Below are 18,594 nucleotides of genomic sequence, written 5' to 3' on the forward strand. Positions count from 1 at the left end.
GTCCACAAGTCTTAAAGTTGCCAAGTTTGGACACCCCTGCTGTATATAATCAGACATTCAATTTGTCTTATGTAGGAAGTAAAGAAAGGAGATTGCTCATTAACTAATTTCTCTGTCTTGGAAGATAAAATTACAAATTACAGGTTAGTCCTCAACTTACGACCAAAATTGAGCTCCAATTTTCTGTTGTTAAGTGAGACATTTCTTAAGTAAATTTTGCCCCATTTTACGATCCTTCTTGCCACAGTTGTTAAGTGAATCACCAAAGTTGTTCCGTTAATAACCCGGTTGTGTTAAGTGAATTTGGCTTCCCCATTGACTTTGCTTGTCAGAAGGTTGCAAAAAGTGACCACATGACACTGCAACTGTCATAAATATTGAACCAAGCCAAGCTTCTGAATTTTGATCATATGACCACGGAGATGTTGTAAATGTTGTAACTGTGAAAACAGTCATCAGTGCTGCTATATCTTTGAACGGTCACTGAATAAACTGTTGTAAGTCGAGGATAACCTGTATGAAAAATAATTTTAAGGCCCTTGCATAAGGGAAATGGACACTGCCTTCAGGAAATTCTGCTTCCTTACATAACCTCGGCTGCAATTTTATTTCTAGGGTGGTAATGTAGTGCCATTTTAGGTTGTTGCTTCACACATTTGAATGCATTTGCTTTATTGGCATTATATAGCCTGCCATGTGCCTCAATATATTACCATTATCAAAAAAGCTTCTATGAGATTGTGAATGCTGATTACATTTGCACTGCAGCCTTACTGAACTCCCCTTACGTCTGAATACTTAGGACAGGTGTCCCCAAACTTGGCATCTTTAAGACTTGTGGACTTCCTGGGAGTTGAAGTCCACAAGTCTTAAAGATGCCAGGTTTGGAGACTCCTGGCTTAGGAGCTTGCTATAAAACCAGAATCTCAAATGCCTTTTCTGGGGAATACATTCCACTGAACTGATTTCTGAGTTCACATTGTTTTGACATTGCATTTTAACATGGCAATCTTAAACTCCTGGTTGTAAAAGTTGCTGCTTCAGCATTATTTCTGTCCCCTGGAATATCTACTAAATGCAAAACCGGCAAGCAGGCAAAGTAAAATTGATACTTCGCAAATTAACAGCCTAGTAGGTCAGTGCAGTTTCATTCAACATCCTGTGTTTTCTCATTATTTCTGGCAGCTTATTAGGAATGATTCAGTGCTGGCGAACTATCTTGTCTGATATCATTGCAAACTATGATCTATCTGGCTTTTCCATGTGGCTGTAACCTTGGCCAGAAACTGGAAAACATTTATTTTATCACCACTTCCCTCCACCCAGCATTATGGAAAACTCTCTGTGTGTGATAGGATATTATGCAATAAGATTAACATGCTTATGCTTTTTGAACCATTTTCCACTAACATAAAGCAACAATTAAAAATGATTGTTGGAGAAAAGGAATAGTTCAGAGTTTACATTATCAACTCAATATGTACTTTTTTCCTCTGGCAGGGATACTGAGTCATTTGCTTGCTGTAGGGGTATCCCCTCTGGGATAATTTGGTTAATAGGCACAGTCAGAATGAATATAACTTTCTCTCGATACCCCATTAGTTCTCCTTTTCTGTCATACTCTCTATTCAGGATGATCTAGACTAATTCCCAATTTGACTCCGCCCGCTGGCTCAGCCGTTCTCTAACATGGCTGCTTTCATCAAATAACGGATACTTGGTGAAGCTTGCCCATTCACAAAATGACTGCCATAGGGGACAAAGACAGTTAGAAAAAATTAATTTAAGGGAAACTGCTACTTATCTGACCTGTAGTTCTTCCTCCCTGAATGATTCATTTCTCCTCTGCTTATATTTGACCTTTTCCTGAGCATATGGGCACATGTCCATCTGCTGGGCCGTGGCTCTTTTATCATTTTTATTTTTAAAGGAAGCTTTTTGGGCCCATTGGGATCCAAGATAGTCTTGGTAATAAAAGGTTATGATTAAGGCTGGGCCTGAAAAGTGCTTTAGGTTAAATCCCAAAAGATACTACTGCTTTAAAGGTAAAGGTTCCCCTCGCACATATGAGCTAGTCGTTTCCGACTCTAGGGGGCGGTGCTCATCTCCATTTCAAAGCTGAAGAGCCAGCACTGTCCAAAGATGTCTCCTTGATCATGTAGCCGGCATGACTAAACACTGAAGGCGTACGGAACACTGTTCCCTTCCCACCAAAGTGGTCCTTATTGAAGACTGAACTGATTGAAGAGACGTGGAACGGCTGGGGTAAGTAGAACAGCTTTTATTTTAACAGAACCAGCTAACAGGTAACTATATACAGAGTTCAGCACCTCACCCTGCTTGACAGTTATTTATACATGAGCTGTATAAGGGTGACCAATGGGAAGGGTGGAAACAGCCCGCGCTCAGCCATCTGCGCCTTAGCCAATCAGGCGCGGCTCAGCAGTTGACGGCTGTCAGTCGCAAGTCGAGGACTTAGGACCGGTCGCAAGTCGAGGACTTAGGACCGGTCGCAAGTCGAAGACTTAGGACCGGTCGCAAGTCAAGGACTTAACCCTCCCTATTTTTCTACTTGAATTTTTACATGCTTTCGAACTGCTAGGTTGGCAGAAGTTGGGACAAATAACGGGAGCTAACTATGTTATGCAACGCTAGGGATTTGATCCGCCAAACTGCCAACCTTTCTGATCAACAAGTTCAGTGTCTTAAGTCACTGAGCCTTTAAAGAGTTGCAGGTAAATGCTATGTTTGCTTGTGAAGCAATGTATTGAACTAAATCTGATACATTGCACAGTCATTCTAAGGGCACAGTTTTCCTTTAGAACACGTCAGTTTCCTTTAAAAAACTGAAGTTAAGTCTAATACCAAATAAGCATGCCTAGACATATTGACACCTCCCATCAAAAAATTCCAGATATAAGGGTTTTTTTGCCTTGGTTTGCTTCTTCAAGGATATAATTCAAGTGAACAACTGAAGCAAAAAAAGTACATCATCAACATGTATTCTAAAAAAGACTTACCACCACTGTTTAGTCATAGCATTTACTTTGTAGTTATAACTGCTGTGAAGAAAATTGAAAGCCATTTCTTTATAACTTTCATTCTCCCTTCCCTCTTTTTCTTCAACTTTTTTTCTTTTCTTACACTTTTTCTTCTTCTTTGACTTCTTGTTTTCTTTTTTACTTTATGTTAATTTGCATTAGCTTTTATCTTCTCGTTTAAAAGTTTCAAAAAATAAATAAATAAAATGTATTTGTAGTATCTCCTCATAAGAGACAGTTCAGTGAAGTCCAAAATATCATACTGTACCTTTTAAATTAATTGTGTCATATCAGTCATGAAGTGCAGATGTGACACAGAAATTTCATACATATCATTTCCAAGAAAGACACGCAAGTCCAAAATATTTGGTAATAATTGGTTTTAACATATGTAGGTACACCTAAAAAAAATCTGTTTACTTCCAGGATGAAATTTCCTTTAAAGGATGGTTTCCTAGAAGCTTTATTGCACAAAACTCTAAATCCCTTCATTAATCATAAAGTTGGCCTATTCAGTTCATTACATCAAACTTACTATTTTGTGCGTGAATCCAAATTAAACAATCTTCTGTCCATGGCTCTGCTTAAGAAGAACCCACCATCTCTCATTGAAAATAGTTCTTATGTTAAACTTTCTTATTCTTGAGAAGTTCTTTTTTAACATTCAGTTGAAATCAGCTTTCCTATAACCTATGTCTAGTATTCTGTGTCCTGCATTCCAGAATAACAAAGAATAGATCTTGACTTTATTCTGTGAAATATCATCTTAGGTATTTGAAGAAAGGTCCTATATTACCTCTCCGTCTTCTTTTCTCAAGGCTAAACAATTCTAGTATCATCAGCCTTTTTTTCATAGAATTCAGCTTCTAATTTCCTGATCATCTTAGGTACCCTTCTTTGAAGTTGTTTCAAAGATGTTCAGGAAATTGGAAGCTGAATTCTACGAAAAAAAAAGAATGACGATACTAGGATTGTTTAGCCTTGAGAAAAGAAGATGGAGGGGTAATATAGTAGCTTTCTTCAAAAAACCTAAACTTATATTTCAGTCAAGACAATCGAGATCTATTCTTCGTTATTTAAGAATACGAGACACAGAATAATAGACATAGGTTACAGGAAGGCTGATTTCAATTTTCTGAATCCTTCCTAAAGTGTGGTTCCCAGAACTGGACATAGTATCAAAGTGGGCTGTGCCCAGAATGCAATGGAATTGTTATTTTCTGTCATTGGTAGATGATACTTCTGTTGATGCAGCTTAATACTGAATTTGCCTTTTTTTTTTTTTCAGTTACATATTACTACTGGCTTAAATTCACTTAATATATTCTAAACTCTTTTTCATAAACACTTTTAACAAGGTATCTCCACATACTAAAACTGTTCCTCTGAATTTTTTTTTTCTATCAAAAAATCTCTGCATCTCTTTTTAAAAATTTGAGTCCAGTATTTTCAGCCCAATTTTACCAACCTTTCCAGGTCATTTTGAAGGTTATTTCTGTTGTTTAAAAGCATTACAATTTTGTGTTATCTGCAAATCTGATTTCTTCCGCCTAAATCATTAATAAAAATGTAAAAGCACAATGTGCCAATGGTTGAGCCTTATGATACATAACTTCATACTTCAGTTTGATGAAGAATCAGTGAACAAAAACCTTTAAATTTTTGGGCCAGCTATGTATCCATTTAGTTGTCATGCTAAACTTAGTTTGCTAATCAGAATGCAATGCCATGGGGTATAAAGTTGTGGACTTCCAGGGAAGAAATGGTGAACTGAAGATGGAGGGAAGAGCCTGCAAGCAGACTGGTTCTTCATAATCCCTCTCCGGACAAGGAAAGGATTTGAGATTGTCCATAAGTGCTCCAGTCAGTTGCTCCTCATGAGGAGACCACAAGACAATTATTTCCAGTGGGTTTAGAACTGTAGAGAAGATCCCTATTGCTTAAACCATGGTCCAATCTTCCCAGTTATCAGTGCCAGATTGATTAGTGTATAGTTCCTTTTCCTTATTGAGCTATGGTGGCACAGTGGTTAGAGTGCAGTACTGCAGGCTACTTCTGCTGATTGCCGGCTGCCTGCTATTTGGCAGTTAAAATCTCACCAGGCTGAAGGTTGAGTCAGCCTTCTATCCTTCTGAGGTGGATAAAATGAGGACCCAAATTGTTGGGGGCAATATGCTGACTCTGTAAACCGCTTAGAGAGGGCTGTAAAGCATTATATAAGTCTAAGTGCTAAGTGCTATTCCTGAACAGAGGATCAACAACATAATCTCAAATCATTAATAATTTCTAAGATTTATCAGAACGCAGATAACATATTAAATCTGTTAATAGAAGTGGATGGAAGTTGTGCTAACTTTCTCTTAGTCCCCAAAACTGCACACTGGCCTCTCTCTCACATAGGATTCAACCTCCTTCAAAAACATATTCAAAGCCAACCGGCAGGAAACTGAGTGTGCCACTGTGGGCTAGTAAAATGCTTTGAACTATGGGCAACATGAACACCCAAATTACACACTGCAATGTTCGTAAGATTTGAGCTGTTCCACAATGCAGAAGCCAATTATTCTTGGCAAAAACTCCCAGAAGGTTTTCCAGCTCACCATCACTCACATGTGGAACTCTTCCACATCAAACGAACCAAGTCATAAATTCCATAAATCCCTTGCAGATGAAAGTCAAATATGTGTGTGGGGGGAAAAGAGCTTGTGGTAAACTGAACATTTAGAATAAACAGGCTGTCATTCATCTGCTTGGAGGTGTTATCGCTAAACAGGAAAGAAAGATGACTGATCAACCAGGATTACAGCCAGGCTGCCAACCATCACTGATGAAGAACAGCATATATATTTTAATAAGCAACAGACTAAGGCTGATGTGAAGAAGTAACATTATATGAAATACAATCTATATATGTAAATAGGTTTTACGAATCTTAAGCACATTTAGAAGACTGAAAAACCTAGCTATTGTTTTCAGTTGTAAAAGACTTTGGCATCTAACAATGATTGGAATGGCTATAGAGATACATTTTTTTAATTAAATATTTTTTATCTCTTAAGGAGCACATTACCAATATAGAAAAAAGGATGTACTATTTTCCAGTAAAATGCTATTTTTGTGCTTTGGGGAAGAGAAATAATGGAAGAAATCCCAAAGGTGCTTTTCTCACGAGGCAAATGGACTTTCTGTTTTTTTCTTTGAAGACATTTCCATCAGCATTTAAAAGACACTCTTCTGAAGATAACAAAGTCCATATTTTGGACAGAGAGGATCACTGGTTTGAAAGAAGGGTTAAAGAGGCCATCTATGTCAAAATTGAACAGCCATCTCCCCACACAGGGGGAGGGATGCCACATCATCTATCTCCAATCTACAACACAATCCTTTCAACAATTCCAAGAAAACTCCACACCAATTTGCACCACTCAGGTGACCCTGTTGACACAGATAAACTTCCAAGTGACCTTAACGACCCACTAAAAGGATGCAAATAACCAGCTGTCTGCAAGGAGTTTAAATTCTTCCATTTCCCACCATCCAGTCAGAGCTGAAGAAGCTTCTTGGATGAGAAGTGAAACGTCTTCAAAGAAAAACCAGAAAGTCCAGTTGCCTCTTGAAAAAAAAAACACCTTGGGGACAACCATGACCTGGATGACTGAGAATCTTCATAGACACTGGATAGAAATGCTTCTAAAATATATTTCCTGCAATATGCACCACAAGGCGTACACATTCTTATCTGTGTGATAAATGGTAATGGTATGGGGTTTCCTGCTTGGATTAGAAGATCTCCAAGGTCCCTTCCAACTCTGTTATTGTGTTATTCCACATCTAAAGAATACAAATTCAGATCAGGAAGATGGGGCTGGGTCTTTCTTGTAAACAATTTCCATTTGGAAAGGCTCTATGCCACTGTAAATATATATAGTATATTAATGCCCTATCTGTCCCATCTCTTGAACCTTTCTGTTAACATTACTACAAGTAGTATTATCAAAACCCCATGAAGACAAGAAAAATGACTATATGACTTAGTGATCTACATGTTAGAAATAACATTCTACTGTGGAGTCATGAGCATTTTTGTGATATCAACGCTTTTACATCAGGGAGGTCCTAGACAAAGACCATGAACTCTCCAAACCATACTGCTGAATTTCACTAGTCCATTTTAAAGCATTTTTTCAGGAGGAAGCACAGGAATAAAGAGTTGCTTTACACAAGCTTCCAGCTTCCTTTCCAACTGTGAAAGTCTTCTCCAGAATGAGATTTTTTTAAAAACACGACTTGAGATGTCCCTGTTTCAAAATGTTAAGCGCTTCAGAATTTGCCCTACAACTTCTACAAGGTCTACAAGATTAATCTATTCCAGCAACATCCTACTAGTAATCAAGGAGAAAATCACCATACCTAATACAATTGGAAATAAAGTTTCCAGAAAGGCGGGCACTGTGTTTTGGGAACCTCAACCATCATTCGTTTACTCACTTAGCTATAAACCTTATCCTATTACTAAGTAAAATATATTCAATTTCACTAACACACACACACACAAAGTTTTTCTTCTTATCACTACCTTCCTTTTTATGATCCTATAATCCCTTAATTTGGGGTACATTGATTTTTTTTCTTGCTTAGATTAGGATGGAATGGAACAACTCACCACAGCCAACATGGCACAGACAACTCACGGCTGCAAATTTGCCATGGTCAACTCGCCAGGACCAATTTACCATGGAACAATTCTTCATGGCCCATTTTCCCATGGGAAAACTCACCGCAGGACAATTCAACAATTTTTTTTCATTATTTTCAATAATTAAAACAATATTTTTATTTTTGTCATTCACATTTCTTTTGGTCCTCCTTTAGCATCATTTCTTCAATCATTCCATTTCACCATTTCTTTGATACTTTTGTCCTGTGGAAAGTTTTCCCACTGCAAGTTGGGCATGGTCAATTGTCTCATGGCGAGTTGGCCAGGGCAAGTTGGCTATGATGAGTTGGCCACAGTGAGTTAGCTGTGGTGAGTTGTAATAGACCCGATTAGGATTACCCAGTAAGGAGCCCAGTTATTTAGGAAAGTATTACAGAGTTATGGAAAAAATCCTATTTGGTATGTCAAATGTCTCAATTTTAGTCCCAGTCATCTCTAGTTAACAAGCTCATCCAGCACATAGTAATAAGATCTTTGCATTAGCCCTGGATAAACTGCTACCTGTCAGAGCAGGTAGACTCTAGACTCAGAGGATCAAGAAAAAGATCTTTGCACTTTTTTCTTTGGAGATGTCACTCTCATTTTAGCCAACTTGTTGCACCAAAGATATGTTGTATCAAACTGGCACAAAATGTAGTTATAGCTTCCTTTCAAATTCAGAACACAAGTTTATAAGTACATTTAATGTACTGAGAAGTAACTGATTTTACATGCTTTGATATAAAAGATTTCACATGCCTTTATATAAAAACTTTTTTCTATAAAAGCATCAGAAATGGTTAACACTACCACTGTAAATGTAAAGTATTTGTCTTGATTAGAATAAAATATTTTTATTCTAATCAAGACATTAAACCATATTTTGATAATTATCTAGTATGTTAAGTGGCCATATTAGCAACAGTTATGCATCTTATAATATTTGTCACATCCTTCCTAACACCAATTCCAATCATGTCTCATTTACAGTTAATGGTCTAGAAGGACAATCAGAGTGTACAAATGCTTGTGTTTAAGACACATCATATAATACTAGGCATCTTTATTTGATGAGGTACATGCTGAACAATCCAAACTTCAATTATATTTGTAATTAACCTTGAATCAGGAAATGATGATGCCCTATTTCAACTTATACAGTGCATTTTGATCACAACATAGATTTATATACATACATAAATTTGAATTAGTAATGGAATAATGGAACCAAAACATACATACATATTGAATATAGAATACATTCTGCAATTTTTAAAAAAAGTAAAAGTGGATATGGGCCATGGTGACACAGTGGTTAGAATGTAGTACTGCAGGCTACTTCTGCTGCCTGCAATTTGGCAGTTCAAATCTAATCAGGCTCAAGGTTGACTCAGCCTTCCATCCTTCCAAAGTGGGTAAAATGAGGATCCAAAATTGCTGGGGGAAGTACGCTGACTCTGTAAATCGCTTAGAGAGGGCTTTAAAAGCACTGTAAAGCGATATATGTGCTGTTGCTGTTGCTAAATAAAATGGCTATTTTGAACTACAACTTTCTATTCGATTGCTTGGAATAAGCCCTTTCAGATTCCATAGGACTTATTTCTGAATACTGTAGTCATAATCGAGACTGAAAACCAATGAATAATCTCACTGAATGTGGAAGGCTTGTGGTAGAGGATAGAACTTTTTCGTACATCAGTTCTTTTACATTCTATATTGGTTTTGTTTCATAATTAAGTATAATGTGTAGGGAGAGATTTTCAAAATAAATTTCTCTCTCTCCTCACTCCCTCACCCCCAACAAACGTCTGCAATGCAAGCAGAACTGAAGCTCAAAGTAAGCATTTCCTCCTCTACCAAACATGTGCAAACCTGACAAGAGAACGGCTTGGAAAAGAAAATGTTTGGTTTTGCCTCCTTCCCAGCAGCAGGTCATGTAAAACGACCACCAACTCTTCCCTTGTTAAGGCACAAAAAATAGCATGTTTACAAGATGCCACATGAAGGTGAAATTCAATATATTAGAACAGATTAAACTCATTGCAAACTGCATGACAGAAGGAATCCTGCTTAAAGCAGATAGTGTGATATTCAGTGTCCGGAAAGAGAGAAAGAGACAGATGGCAGCAAGGCGAGAAAAATCATGAGGAAGGTATGAGGTCAGAATGAAATGGCTGAAAAATCCAACTAAACAGGAAGTGACCCAGACATAGGAAAGCAGGAGTCCAGATGGGAGAGCCTAGGAAAATCTGAATAAAAAACAACCTGAACTGAGTAGCAAGCTACATTTCTGTCCCAGAATAAAAAGGCATGTCTAAATTTTCCTACATTTTCGGAAAACGTGTATTTTACCTGTAGTGTATCATGTATTTCCTCCCGTTGTTCAGGTGAGTATATATTGTTCCCTACTATATTCTCACAAGGAAGCCTGTAATGTAGGTTTCTACAAGGATGGGAAAGCAATGGTCAGGCCTCATCATATTATATAATCCTAGTGTTAAGAATTCTGAATTAGGAGAATGATTAGTGAAACTGGAAAACTAGTTTGCCTCTTAAATACAGGTAGTCCTCGACTTACGACAATTGAGCCCAAAACTTATGTTGCTAAGTGAGATATTTGTTAAGTGAGCTTTGCCCCACTTTACGTCCTTCCTAGCCACAGTTGTTAAGTGAACGGCTGCAATTGATAAATTAGTAAACTGGTTGTTATGTGAATCTGTCTTCCCCATTGACTTTGCTTGTCAGAAGGGGGCAAAAGGTGATCACATGAACCAGTTGGCAAGAGTCTGAATTTTGATCACATGATCACGGGAATGCTGTAATGGCTGTAAGTGTGAAAAACAGACTGAAGTCATCTTTTTCAGTGCTGGTGTAACTTTGAACGGTCACTAAATGAACTGCTGTTAAGTCGAGGACTATTTGTAGTTTTCCTGTTTTATATATCAAAGTATGGGGAACTCAAGTCATGCAAATAGGAGGGAAGAGAAAGAAGAGAAAAAAGAGACAATCTCTAAAAATAAACAATGGTTTTGATAACTAGTCAATCCATACTTTCTATACACAAATCCCACCCTTTCTCAAAATAAGCCCACATAGCCTGCATGGATCCCTCTGCAATTGATCTTCATGGCAACCTTGCCAACGTAAAAGTTTTGAGATTCTAGCCAAGTTACCACGATATACAAATTCAGCCTAAAACAGGGGTGTCCAAACTTGGCAACTTTAAGACTTGTGGACTTCAACTCCCAGAATTCCCCAGCCAGCATTTGCTGGCTGGGGAATTCTGGGAGTTGAAGTCGAGCCATTGCCAAGGTTGGGAAACATTGGTCTAAAACCAACGGTAGTGTTTCAAGGATGTAGAAAAGCTACAGACAGTCTTCTGCACATCCATTCATACAGAAGTAAGCTTCGGCTGCCTGAAAGCTTATTGGAGGGAATAGGTCGTGTTTTACAGTGCAATATCAATACAGGTCTAATCTGGAGAGCCACTATATTAAATAATCTGCCTATATGAATTGCCTTGGTATGGACAGAAAGTGACTGCCTTGTTTCAGTGGGGCTTCAGAGCTGGCTGGGGAATTCTGGGAGTTGAAGTTCACAAGTCTTAAAGTTGCCAAGTTTGGACACCCCTGGCCTAAAGTGTTCTAGAAACCTATCCTTTGTGACAAATTTCTACTTTTGTACATCTGACAAATGTACAGAGTCAATTAATATCCATGATTCAGTTAATCATGAGATCCTAAGACATATATACCACTTCACAGTGCTTTACAGCCCTCTCTAAATGGTTTACAGAGTCAGCATATTGCCCCCAACAGTCTGGGTCCTCATTTTATAGACTTCAGAAGGCTGGAAGGCTGAATCAACCTTGAGCCAGTGAGACTCAAACTGCCGGCAGTTGGCAGTCAGCAGAATTAGCCTGCAATACTGCATTCTAACTTCTGTGCCATCATGGAGTTACATTATAGGTTAATTATTATTTATTTATTACTTTTTTATCCTGCCTTTAATACTTTATAAGTAATTCAAGGTGGTGAACATACATAACACTCCTTGGTCCTCCTACGTTCCTTCACAACAACAAACCTGTGAGGCGGATTGGACTGAGAGTGTGTGTCTGACCCAAAGTCACCCCGTTGGCTTTCATGCCAAAGGTGGAACTAGTACTCACAGTTTCCTGGTTTCTAGCCTAGTGCCTTAAGCACTAGACCAAAAGTTAAAATCTGTTCTGTTTTTGATAGCCTTTGAAATTAGAATATAGGTTACATAACAGAGGAACCCAAATTTGGGGTACGATACAAATCTGTATCAGTGGTGGGTTCCTACTGGTTCGGACCGGTTCGGCTGAACTGGTAGTGGTTTGGTGGCCTGGGTCGCTGGAGCCGGCAGTGATCCAGGCCTGTCACACCCCCGAACTGGTTCCCTGGGCAGCACTGTTGACAGCACCATCTTGTTCTTCAGTTCTGTGCATATACAGAACAATTTTAATTGCACTGCGCCTGCACGCACAGTGCGCATCAAGCGTGCGCACACAAAGCACAGACACGAGTGAACCGGCAGTAGTGCCCCTGGAATGCACCACTAATCTGTATATTAAGTTGTAGTTCAGGAATTGATTTCCAGCTTGAACTTAATTCTGTACCAGATTTGTTTTTAAGATATACAATACAATACAATACAATACAATACAATACAATAGCAGAGTTGGAAGGGACCTTGGAGGTCTTCTAATCCAACCCCTCCCTAGGCAGGAAACCCTATACCGTTTCAGACAAATGGCTATCCAACATCTGTATATAACTGTACATACAATAACTAGAATATAGTTATTCTAGATATCAAAACGCACTCCTACTACTGTTAAGTTTAAAATTCAATGTATTATGCACACCCAGATAATTTAATAACCAGATTAAGAGTGCTTTGCAAATGTAGTGCATGAATTTCGCGGTTGGAAGAGCATTTGAATCTAGCTGTTCCAGTCCTTAGCTGACAACTTTGGCTAATATCACATCAATTTTCACACTAGAAAACTAGAATCTGGAATTTATAATATATAGAAAAACCACGCATTAATTGCCCATTGGTATGCCAACCACCTTCTTCAATCACGAACAGGAGAACCAGAGCAGCATAAAAGGGACTGTTCATTCCCTTCCTTCACATATTAAAAGTCATGATTCTAGTCTGCTGTTGCTACTCTTTGAGTTAGTTTAATCTCAGCAGTCTTGACCATGAAGTATCTTTGGCCCTGATTCTTAAAGGCTTGTTTTTCTTATGCCCCTACACCATATTATAAAGATCATTATTAAGCTCTGGTTGAAATAGTTGAAGGTGGTTACAAGACAGTTTTATGATACTCTTGTCTTTTGAACAAATAGCTCGCTTAAAGCTAATTGTATCCAGGTTGCAAACAGTCCAACTTGCTGCTGCCAGGTAGCAGGCATCCAAATTCTTGCAGTCCAGATTTAGTCATAAAATCCATGGTTCACTGATATCCCATTCAAGGAACTCCTTTTACAATGTTGTTGTTTCCACATCCTCTGTAGCCTGCTTACATATCATGGGCCTCTCTCAATCTGGCATCTTGTCCTGAAGTTTTCACCTAGCAGTCCCTTAATTATCATTCAGCATGATTCTTTGCTGTTTGGGTTTATTTACAATAAATACCTTAAACTTACAGTACATATCAATACTAATCTGTGCTGGGACCAAAATGTACTATTCATAATATTGAAACAGCTTATCATTTCCTGTTTGAAGTTTCATTATGAATATAACTTGTTCAGTTTTACATTATGATCGTTGCTGGTATATGAAGCATCTTAAACAAAAGCATTGCAAACTAATTGACTTTCTAGTAAGGACAAACTAGAATTGTCCAGCTCCATACTTTTAACTAATATTAAAATGAAAATTCTTGTTTCAACTGTTAGCTCTTCCAGAATATTTTCCAAGACAATGTTGCATCTTTTTGTGCTTCGTCTCCTTCTGGGTGCAAGCATGCATACATAAACAAGCATAGATCAGTTAGGACTTGTCTTCCAGATGTTGGTAAATTGGCTATAGCTGAACATTATGGCTGAACACCGAGAAGGCTAACCCAGCGTATTTAAGATTAGCTGTTCCCTTTTTCTCTTCCTCCTTGGCAGTTCTATAGGTACACCAACTATCATGCTTCACAGCTATAGACAGCAGTTCCTTAGAGAACGGTGCATTAATTACACATATAGTTATCACCCTTATTGTGATGGGTTTTTCTTGTAGGATTTTTAGGCAACATACATGGCAGACTATGCATTTTGGCTGAAAATTGGCTGAGAAATAGTGTCTGGCCATCAAACTTCCTTCAGCGGTTTAAGCACTGCTTGTCTCAATCTATCTGACAAGCCTGTTTTGACATTGTAGGGAAAAAAATACGGTAATAAATCGAAAGACTGCACCATTTTCTGTTCCTTGGAAATAAATGTCATAAAATTGCATTTTTTTTCCTGATGCTCATATCAGACTCTGCTACTTCCTCCAAATTCTAGGTATTTTATATTTCAGCAACATAGCTTCTTGGAAAACACAAGCCATTAACGCTGGGTAATAATAATACTCTTTTGATTAGATAGCTTCCAATACTCATGTCTGCCTTCGGAACATTTCCCGTTCCGTCACAGTCACCCTTCAAGGCTATTCAAAACGGGGGTTTGTCTGGTTGCCAACTCAGTGCCGGCCAATAACTCACACGGGTGGTACCGTTTGTTTTCCAAGAAAACAAACAGAGAAAGCTAAATATATATGATAACTACTTTCATCCACACACTGCAGCCTTTTTCTCTTTCTTTTGTTTCTTCCTTTTATTTACAGGAAATGCAGCAGCAGCAGCAGCAGCAGCAACCGGCGAGCTCAGAAGGAGCCGGCGCGTTCCTCCCCTCCACCCCCCCCCCTTTCCTCCCTTCCGAGAGCAGCGGCTTTTAATTTTCAAAGCGCTGCAATTGCCTGGTGTGGTTTGAAGCGCAGGGGTGCCGCTCGTCCTGCTGATGCGTCTGCTGACGTCAATGGCATTCTTATCATGCTTCGCGCGACATCAGAAACCAGCCCTCAGAGGCTACTCTTATTCGGAACGCGTCGGCTGCTGGTAATCTCCGGACTGGAACTAAGCAGGAAAAGGATGGCGCCGGTTGCCGTAACCTCCTTAAGGCAAAGCGCGCCATAGAGGGAGAAGCGGTTTTCTCTGCTAGCTATTTTCTCTAGCGCTACTGAAAGGGTTACACGAGAGCCCGCTTTGGTTTTTTTTTTAAGCACTCCTGAAAAAGATGATAATTAGCAACATTGCTAATTGAGGTGCAGAACTAAAAGCGAATAAGTTAAAAAAGAAGTAATTTGCAATAGGGTGCGAATAGTCTACATTACGGTGTCTTTATCATGTTCTCAGCCTGCACTGTTGTTGTTTTTTTCTATCCATTAATGTACAGATTTCTAGATATATAATTTTGGAGTTAGCTGAACCTGCACAATGCTTTTCGTTCGTTCATTGCATGGAAACAGAATTTATGGAAATTCCGCAACTCCCTACCCCACGTTGCTAATTTAATCATTTTATACCTGGGTGCCTTCTTAAATACTGGACTGAAACCCATAGATTTTCTAGTCAGTTAATCAGGTTTCTAAGACTTGTAATTGGTCCCATTTGAAGGACACCAAATTAAGTTTGGCTACTTTAATTGCTGAAGCATGGGAAGCATACTAATGATGCTTAAAGTCCGGATCAAGCTTTGGGACATGCCATATTTATTCATTCATTCAATTTATATGCTGCCTATCTCACGGAAAGGCCAGGAATACCATCACGTACAGGTCAAAGCAAGCCTAGCTATTTCAACTACCACATAAATAAATCAAAATACACTTTAATTTTATTGGGCCAATGACAGCTTTGCAAGATGTGCTAGTTTTTAAATTTCCAAGTACTCTCCAAGCAAGCAAGAAAATCAAGGGAATTGAGAAGAAGATGGGGTTAAACTATGTAGCAGCACACAATCTTAACCGGTCTGCAGGAACCAGACATGCAAATTAAATCCCCTCAGGTGCAAAGGTTGTGAGCTAGTTTTTTTAGTTGCATCAAGGACTTTCTTAAAGATTGTTGTGAAGAAGGGGGAAAATATGCTTGATCGTATATATGTGGAAGTACACTATCAAAATCCAGTACAAGATACACAGACTTTAATATATCAGCGAGAATTTAACATGTAGTGAAAAAATGTACAAGTATTCTGGTAATGGTATCAACTACAGCCATTCTGGGTCAAAAATAAGGAAAAGTAAACAACTAGTTTATGATATTAAAATGCTACAATCCAGTTCAGTGTAGATACATGCTTCCTATTTACTCCAGTTTCCTTTTTTAAAGGATTATGGGATAGCTGCTATAATGAGATTAAGATTAGAATCCTAAAAACCTACCTCAACATTTCTTTGTAGCAGTGTAAATCCAAGGCTTTGTGAAAATGTCTTCCATAGCATTTTGGCTTGTGCATACTCAAATAACAAAACTGATTGCTGGGCACAGGGAGAACTCCAGGGCTGGAAAGTCAAAATGTCCCAGAAGAAAATAATTTACTATACTAAAAAGATTGCTTTGGGCATGTCTATTCAGTTCCCAGGCGTCCAGCTTGCCTTGAGTGTAACTTTTCTTGTATCAGATATTTGGCTTGCCACAAACAACAGATATTCACTCTTGCCTTCTTCTGATACCTGTTTTCAGTACTGGTCACTCTGCATTTACAGTACTGTATTATTTAGTTTGTGTTAACTTTTGAGTCTTCTCTCAGAATGCATGAGAGCTGCAAAAGTGCAAATCATCACTCTTTAAATCTCTTGGCATTGAGCAGAGAGGCCTGAAGATTGTTCCACTGATATTCACTTGAGTATGACAAAAGCTGCATATTCAACAAGAAGAATGGAGTTGCAACCTTAATGCGATTTTTATAGTATAAAGGGTTTTCTTGTGACATTTAGCTGTTTTTCCCTGGTGATGTTCATGCCAGACAGTTTTGTTCAGGAAAACCATCTAATTTCTACTCTGTTTTGCCTAACATCTGTAAATTTCTGGCAATTAATTTTAAAAGTTCACAAAGCAGGGAAAAGCAGAAGAGCTAAACACATCATAACAGTCAGTTATTTGTCCAAAAACACCACATGTTAACAAAATGATTCTCCATCTGGAAAATCTTAATGATTTTGCTGATTCATTAGTGCTGGCGGCTCACTTATTCCATGATGCTGGAGAGAAGAGGGCAACTTGTCCCCGGGACAAGAGTAATCAGGAACGTCAGATATTGCCCCCAAAGCCTTGAATATTAATCTCTTTATTGTAACTAGTAATAAAAGCGAGGGTAGTGTTATTTTAACAATAATGGAGGAATCTGTTTTCTTCATAGGAGCAAATCATTTTCCTGAAAAGAAGGAAATGGTAACAAGCAAAGCTATACTATCCAAGGTAGTCCCAGTATAATAGGTACTAAATTGTTGGTTGTGTTTACATGATAACAGTTGATGATCCTGCTACCATTCAAAGATTTAGTGACAAGAATGGGGTTTACTGTGATCCAACAGTGAATGGTTATCTTTGATGGCATTAGCTACTCCAAAAGTCTTAGGGAGGCTGTGTTGTACTTTCTGTACAAATCCAGACTCCTATTTTAAACGGGAAGAACAAAGGCTCGTTAATTCAGCGCAGAGTAGTAGTTCCTATGTACTGACCAACAGTGCTCTGTACAAATTATCTTATAGGAATAGCATTTAGCAATACCATTGCTTATGTACCACCCCATAGTGCTTCACTGCACTCTCTAGGTGTTTTACAATGTTCTGCATGTTGCCCTCAACAATCTGGGTCTCATTTTATTGACCACAGAAGAATGGAAGGCTGAGCCAACCTTGAACCCCATCAGTATCAAACTTCAGGCTGTGGGCAGAGTTTGCCTGTAATACTTCACTTTAACCACTGCACCACCAGGACTGATAGCTATTCCATCTGCTGCAGTCCAGTTGCACTCAACGTTGGTCATGATGGATAGGGATTATGGGAGCTAAAGATCTACAGATTGAGGGACCATAAAATTGGCTAAGGTGACACACAAGTTTATCATTTCTTGGAAAGCTCTGGAAGGAGGCATGTGTGAAAAGAAACAAGTATGGTCATTGGACTTACTGCCAACTGACGAACTATTCTTTACAAGAATCAGAAAATACCAACTAGGCAGTGACATATTCTGGGAAGGGGCAAAAATGTTGCAATAGAGCCCCTCCCCTTTTCTACAGGAACGCTCAAAAGGAGTGGAGGGGCTGGAACTATGACACTCTGGCCTGCATGAGCTGTTCCATTTAGCAATTCCTTTTATAAAATACAGTGTCTGATGGAAGTTCTTACAAAGTAAAGATAAAATGGGACGAAACCTTGCTTATATATATAAGCCGATTCTCCATGGTTTTTTCCAACCACAATGACTGATTATGTGCCAGTCATTCTCTCCTAGCTCAAGTTATCCCATAAGGTAGCTATTACAGAAATAAAATTAGGGAATATCCACATACATGTTTGAATTCTAATTCTGTCCTAAGAATTCTAGGTATGAGTGTGAATGTGTTGTAGTTTAGCATATTGTACAAACCCAGACTGCTTGGTTTTTAATTCAGCATTCTGAAGGAGCACAGATAATAGCTTGAATGACAAAAGTTAAGTGCTGTACAAGCAATCCAGACTGTATTTACTAGCAGGACAACAATTTGTTGGTCCCCTTTGGATATGTTACTAAACCACAGTAGTGATATTGGAATTAGGTTTTATGAACTCCTCCTCCAGCACAG

The 18,594-nt window shown here is 38.6% G+C and overlaps 1 protein-coding gene across 12 annotated transcripts in view; it reads right to left on the bottom strand.

Annotated features, from left to right (window-relative positions):
* Positions 1–18,594, bottom strand: part of PDE4D (phosphodiesterase 4D) — an 821,955-nt gene that overhangs the window by 88,179 nt on the left and 715,182 nt on the right. The gene's annotated exons all lie outside the window — the stretch shown is intronic.

Source organism: Natrix helvetica (genome assembly GCF_964273705.1).
Source record: "Natrix helvetica genome assembly, chromosome: 2".
NCBI classification, from domain to species: Eukaryota; Metazoa; Chordata; class Lepidosauria; order Squamata; family Natricidae; genus Natrix; species Natrix helvetica.